The sequence below is a fragment of the Anolis sagrei genome, chromosome 3, assembly GCF_037176765.1.
Source record: "Anolis sagrei isolate rAnoSag1 chromosome 3, rAnoSag1.mat, whole genome shotgun sequence".
NCBI classification, from domain to species: domain Eukaryota; kingdom Metazoa; phylum Chordata; class Lepidosauria; order Squamata; family Dactyloidae; genus Anolis; species Anolis sagrei.
Window position 1 is genome coordinate 70355863 of NC_090023.1, and position 7091 is coordinate 70362953.

General features: G+C 44.6%; 1 pseudogene; it reads left to right on the plus strand.

Moving 5' to 3' along the window:
- Window positions 1-981: 981 nt before the first annotated feature.
- On the plus strand, window positions 982-4872 carry LOC132770248 (ubiquinol-cytochrome-c reductase complex assembly factor 2-like; annotated as a pseudogene).
- The last annotated feature ends 2219 nt before the right edge of the window (window positions 4873-7091 follow it).

The window sequence follows — 7091 nt, forward strand, 5'->3', positions numbered from 1 at the left end:
CGTGAACAAATCCTGAAGAAAATTCCAAAATGTTCTCCTGACTTGGTAAACGTGGGTTCCAAGGTAGACGGTCCTCCTGGATTGAAGGTTGTGCTGTTGAACGCCAGATCTGTCAATGGGGAAACATCAATCATCCAGGATTTGATACTGGAGGAAAAAGCAAATCTGGCGTGCATCACGGAGACCTGGTTGGATGAAGCTGGAGGGGTGAATCTCACCCAGCTTTGCCCACCAGGTTATGCTGTGCAGCACCAACCGAGACCCGGGGGGCGGGGAGGCGGAGTTGCAATAGTCTATAAAGATTCCATCTCCTTGATCAGAGGCCCAGCCTTACAGTCGACCTTGTTTGAATGTGTCCACCTGAGGCTAGGAGACCGGGACAGAATAGGGCTGTTGTTGGTGTACCGACCACCCCGCTGCACCTCAACCACCCTACCTGAGCTTGCAGAGTTGGTCTCAGGCCTGGCATTGGAGTCCCAGCAGCTTGTAGTGCTGGGGGACTTCAATGTACATGCGGAGTCCACTCTTTCAGGAGCGGCTCAGGACTTCATGGCCACCATGGCAACTATGGGGCTGTCCCAACTAGTATCTGGCCCTACCCACTGTGCTGGACACACACTTGACCTGGTCTTCTGTCAGGGCTGGGAAGAAGGTGGCGGTGTGGAGGAGCTGTCAATCTCTCCTTTGCTGTGGACCAACCACCATCTGATCAGGTTTAGACTCGTTGCAGCTTCTAACCTCCGCAGGGATGGTGGACCCATTAAGATGGTCCGCCCCAGGAGGCTTATGGATCCAGAAGGCTCTTGGGGATGTTTCTGCTGCCTTGGATGGTGATTCTGTCGATGCCCTGGTCGCTCACTGGAATAGGGAGCTGACTAGGGCAATAGACACGATTGCTCCGGAGCGCCCTCTCTTAAGTCGCCGAGCGAAACCTGCCCCTTGGTTCAATGAGGAGTTGGTGGAGCTAAAGCAAACAAAGAGATGGCTAGAGAGCGTGTGGAGGAAAAAGCCCGGCGAGCCAAACCGAACACGTCTACGCCTTTATCTAAGGGCGTATGGCACGACAATAAAGGCCGCGCAAAATGCTTTCTACTCGGCCAATATTGCGTCCGCAAGGAACCGTCCGGCAGAGCTGTTCCGAGTAGTCAGAGGGTTGTTGAATCCCACCTCGAGTGGGTCCCCTGACAACTCGGCAGCGCGCTGTGAAGCATTTGCTCAGTTCTTTGCGGACAAAGTCCCTCTGATCCGCGCGAGCTTTGACACCACATTAACTGCAGTCTCTGAGGATGTAACTCAAGCATCTGCTTGTCCAATTTTGTTGGATTCGTTTCAATCTGTTCAACTCGATGAGGTCATCAGGGTTCTGGGAGAGGCAAGACCTACCACATGCATCCTAGACCCCTGCCCTTCCTGGCTGGTAAAAGAAGCCAGAGGGGGTTTGGCAGAGTGGGTAAAGGTGGTGGTTAATGCCTCCCTTCGGGAAGGCAAGATTCCAGCCAGCTTAAAATAAGCTGTCATCAAACTGCTGTTGAAAAAACCATCACTAGACCCCACTCAATTCGTCAACTTTTGGCCAGTCTCCAATCTCCCCTACTTGGGCAAAGTCCTGGAATGTGTGGTGGCCTCGCAACTCCAGGAATTCCTGGTGGACACGGACTATCTAGATCCATCACAGTCTGGCTTTAGGCCGGGACATGGTACTGAGACAGCCTTGGTCGCCTTAGTTGATAATCTGCGCCGGGAACTGGACAAGGGGAGTGTGTCCCTGTTGGTTCTGCTGGACCTCTCTTCGGCCTTCGATACCGTCGACCACGGTATCCGTCTGGGACGCCTCGCGGGAATGGGTCTTGGGGGTACTGCCTTGCAGTGGCTCCGGTCCTTTCTCGAGGGTCGCTCCCAGAAGGTGTCACTAGGGGACTCCTGCTCGACTCCTCGGCCATTGCACTGTGGAGTCCCGCAGGGCTCAATACTGTCCCCTATGTTGTTTAACATATACATGAAGCCGTTGGGAGAGATCATCCGGAGTTTTGGGGTGCGATGTCATCTGTACGCAGATGATGTCCAACTCTATCACTCATTTTCACTTACCACTAAGGAGGCTGTTCAGGTCATGAAGCGGTGCTTGGCCGCTGTAACAGACTGGATGAGGGACAACAGATTGAAACTAAATCCAGACAAGACAGAGGTACTCCTGGTCAGTCGTAAGACCGAACAGGGTACGGGGTTACAGCCTGTGCTGGACAGGGTCACACTCCCCCTGAAAGCTCAGGTACGCAGTCTGGGAGTTCTCCTGGATTCATCCCTGAGCCTGGAACCCCAGGTCTCAGCGGTGGTCAGGGGAGCATTTGCACAATTAAAACTTGTGCGCCAGCTGCATCCATACCTTGAGAGGACTGACTTGGCCACGGTAGTACACGCTTTGGTTACATCCCGCTTAGACTACTGCAACGCTCTCTACGTGGGGTTGCCTTTGAAGACTGCCCAGAAGCTGCAGCAAGTCCAACGCACGGCAGCCAGATTACTAACGGGGGCTGGGTACAGGGAGCACACCACTCCGCTGTTACGCCAGCTCCACTGGCTGCCAATTAGCTTCCGAGCACAATTCAAAGTGCTGGTGTTGACCTATAAAGCCCTAAATGACTCCGGCCCTGTTTACCTCTCCGAACGTATTCTCCCCTACGAACCATCAAGATTATTAAGATCATCTGGAGAGGCCCTGCTCTCGGTCCCACCGTCCTCGCAAGCGCGCCTGGTGGGGACGAGGGACAGGGCCTTCTCGGTGGTGGCCCCACGACTCTGGAACTCTCTCCCTCTGGAGGCCAGAACCGCCCCATCCATCCTAACATTTAGGAAACGGGTGAAGACATGGCTGTGGAGTCAGGCCTTCGATGAATGAGACAACACCATAGGACCCTGGATGGAAGTTGATGTAGATCCATCTTAATAGGACGACTGACCACTGTAGTTTTATATTTAGTGTTTTTAAAGTTGTTTTTGTAATTGTGATATATGATATTTTAATGAGTGTATATGTTTTTTATGGCTGGAAACCGGGCTGAGTCTCTCAATGAGGTTGAGAAGCTTGGTATAGAAAACTGTGAAATAAATAAATAAATAAATATCTTGGTAGCAACTACTTTTTCAAGGAGAGGCAGAATTGATAGCATGTTTTAAGAAATGCTGTGTTGAGTTAAACTATCCTTCATTCTACAAATCTGGCTTTGCAAAGTCTGTGAGTATCACAAAATGGCTGATAACTAAACAAATAACAATTTGGTTTACTAGAAACTTATGTGGTAGATCCATTTCACTTAATCTTTGTTCCTTTTATGTCTATCAGCAGACCCCCTTTTATCTGCTGATAGACATCACACAATTGCAGTTTAGTGGAATGCCTTGCGTATTATCCACAGTCATATGAATTTCAAATTCTAACACAATTGTTAAAGAAGCACTTTGAAGTGTCCACATGAGTAGCCCAGGGGCACTAGGCAGTCATATGTTGTATAGCTTTCATTATTTTTAGAAACCAGGCTGAGTTCAATAGCCAACAAATAGAAAGACACATTTAACATTATGGGGATACTGAAATTAGCATGCCAAGTTTATTCTCTGAGGACTAAAGGGACTTTTTAAAAATCCATCTTCCCACCCTTCCAGAATGGCAGATATTAAATATAGCACAGAAATAGTTGGTCATTTAATTCACTACACTGTAGGGCATTTAGTCAGTGTTTAAAACAGTGGAAGTCTTAGTGAACTGGATATGTACAATTTTTACCCAAACGATGGGAAATATCCAGGAATAGACATAATTGGATAGAAATATATGCATGACTCACACAAAATGTGTTGATGACATTAGCTTAGATAGCTTTTTATAAAAGAATAGAGAAATGTATGGAGTACACATTTATCAGAAGCCACGAGTTCATATCTATCAGAAGCCATGAGGACATAATATTACCTCTACGTTCAATTAATCTGGTGAATCCATACATGTTTGTATGCATTAGGAATGGTGGTGAGCATCTAGACATTCATCGTCATGATATATATGCCAGAAGCACCAGAAGAAATTTAATGATTATGTGCTTGTTTACCTCACTTTAAATATGTATTTATGCTATTAGTTTTGCAAAGTATCCAAGTGTTATTGAGCTGTGTGCCACCTTACCTTCAAAATGACAGAGGCAGTGATATAGAGTAATTAATGGACCCAACACTTAACATCAATTACTTTCATTTTACTGGTTTTACATTATTATTTCCCACTTCACTCCTACTCTAATATCACCTGAAGGGCTATCTTGAAATTTCCTTTCTTTACCAAGTAGAGCTAGTCATTTGATTGTACAAATAAATAAGTGTTTCCATGTAGATACTGATCACTGAGGATTGCTGATGCATGATCAAAAGAACAAAGATGCGTACACACATGAACACACATTGGACATATAAGCGAATGTAACACCTGCAAATTATTGTAGACTAGTTGCTGTTACATAACAGCTAACCAGTGCTTCCTGAAGCTCTCTGAGGAGTGGCCCGTGGAGAAGAGCAAGCGCGGGCAGGACCTGGGCACCTTGGTAGGGGCTGGCACAGGCCTTCCATGAGGGAGAGAACACCCAGATTCCTGATCCAGTGACTTTTGATGAAATGTTTGAGAGCTTAGCCAGAATCCAGACCAATCACTATAAAACCAAGTATCCACGTTTGAAAGATACAAGCTTCACTGGAGAGACAGTGGAAGAATGCAAGACGGTTCTGGCAACAGACAGCCTGAAGCAACTGGAAGAAGCAAAGAAAGGAAAATGGACAAAGTTACGGGAAAAATTCTCTGTCAAGTCTCCTGAAGAAGATTCCAAATGAGAATATCCTGTTACCCAGTATTCTTGTAATACCCTATTTTGCCAGGATGGATAAGTCTTTTTGAAACAGGATTTTTAATTACCTTACATATGTTGGTGTCAGAACATCGAGATATTTAAATCCAAAGATCTCATCTTTGAATTACTATCATGGGCACGGATTAAAGACTTGGTGGGAACTTATTCTTTAATGCCTATTTTATTACATGTGTTTATGCAGGGTACAAGGATAACATTAAATATACCATATTTTCTGGCATATAAGATGACTGGGTGTATAAGACGACCCCCAAGTTTTCCAATTCAAATATAGAGTTTGGGATATACTCACTGTATAAGACCACCCCTCTTCCACCTCCTCCTCCCACCCCGTGAAGGGAAGAAGAGAAGGAGGGAGATCCAAACTAAAGAATTAAAAACATTTAAAAACAATTACATCCATTGTATTGTCGAAGGCTTTCATGGCCGGAATCACTGGGTTGTTGTAGGGTTTTTTTGGGCTATATGGCCATGGTCTAGAGGCATTTTTTCCTGACATTTCGCCTGCATCTATGGCAAGCATCCTCAGAGGTAGTGAGGTCTGTTGGAACTAGGAAAAAGGGGTTTATATATCTGTGGAATGATCAGGGTGAGACAAAGGACTCTTGTCTGCTGGAGCTAGGTGTGAATGTTTCAACTGACCACCTTGATGATTAGCATACAATGGCCTGACTGTGCCCGGAGCAAACTTTTGTTGAGAGGTGATTAGATGCCCTTGTTTGTTTCATCCATTATTGAAACCACACAAACCAAACCTGTAATTTTGCTACTCTTATAAATCGTGATGTAAATATCTGATATGCAGGATGTTAATAGATTTCTAAACCTCATGCACCTCACTGAGCTTTTTGAAAGGCTTCAATAATCCGTGCCCATGATAGTAATTCAAAGATGAGATAAAAAATTGACTGGATCTTTGGATTTAAATATCTTAATGTTCTGACACTAACATCTATAAGGTAATTAAAAATCCTGTTTCAAGAAGAGAAAATAATACCTGACCTGGTTGTTTCATTCCAGAAAGAGTATATTGTTAGTTTTAATAAAATATCTGCTGAAACCTGTGGGTCCACTCCCCCCCCCTTTTTCTTTGAGGATGTAGGAATCCATCACTATTTTTTCCCATGGTTTGCGATAAAGAATGGATTGCTTACCCTGCAGAATACATGTGGCTATGTACATAGTATAAATGGATTCAGACTATGGAAAGCTGGTATGGGATGTCTATTTATTACCTTCTGCTCATTATTCATGCATACATTTTTCAGCTTCCACTTGGATTCTAAAACAATAAACCAGGCATGGGAACTACTCTGCTCTCAGATATTGATGGGCTGCAACTACCAGCACTCTTCAGCATTGTTTAGGATGACTATGGCTGCTGGGAGTTCAAGTCCAACATATCTGAAGGGCTCCATGAATTCAGTCTTTGAGCTAATCTGAGGGCAAGAGGGCACTTGCTAAAATATCCTCATTATTTTTCAATACGAAACCTTGTACATAACATTTAGTTACACACTGTTCCAATATCACTAGACCAGCCCCCCCCCCCCCCCCCAAACACTGGCTTTTCCACAAGCATTCATTTCTGATTTTGTTGTATTGTTCCATTTTATTTGGCTTCGTGCTATTTCAAGAGCGTTTTGGTCAATTTTCTGCCAGTATATACGTCAAACAGAGAGTAACTCAGTAAAAGCTTGGCTTCTTGCCAAAATTATTGGTCTAGCTTTCAAATGCCACAATCTAATGTCTGACAATCTAATGTCCTGCAATTTTAACAATTCATAAAAGTTCCACCTCTTTAATGGCAAAACAAAATGTTCATTTTGCTCTTTATCATCATACCTGGGTAGAAACTGTGCAATACTTTAAAAAAGTATAGTAGGGAAGCATTATTTTCAGATATTGTATTTGAACTCACAATTAGCAATTTGACAATTAACAACCCAAGGTTTCTTCATCTGCCCTTTCTTTGCTGGCTTTGCCTTAATATAGTGTTAGGACATGTCATTGTGATGCTGTGGTTAGCAAACTGGGGTAGATCTTTGGGAGATCAGGGTTTGAATCACACTTGGTCATGGAAACCCACCTTAGACAAAAGCAATGGCAACCCACCCCCTGGGCATATTTTGCTAGAAAAACCCATGATAGGTTTGCCTCAGGCTGGATCTACACTGCCAA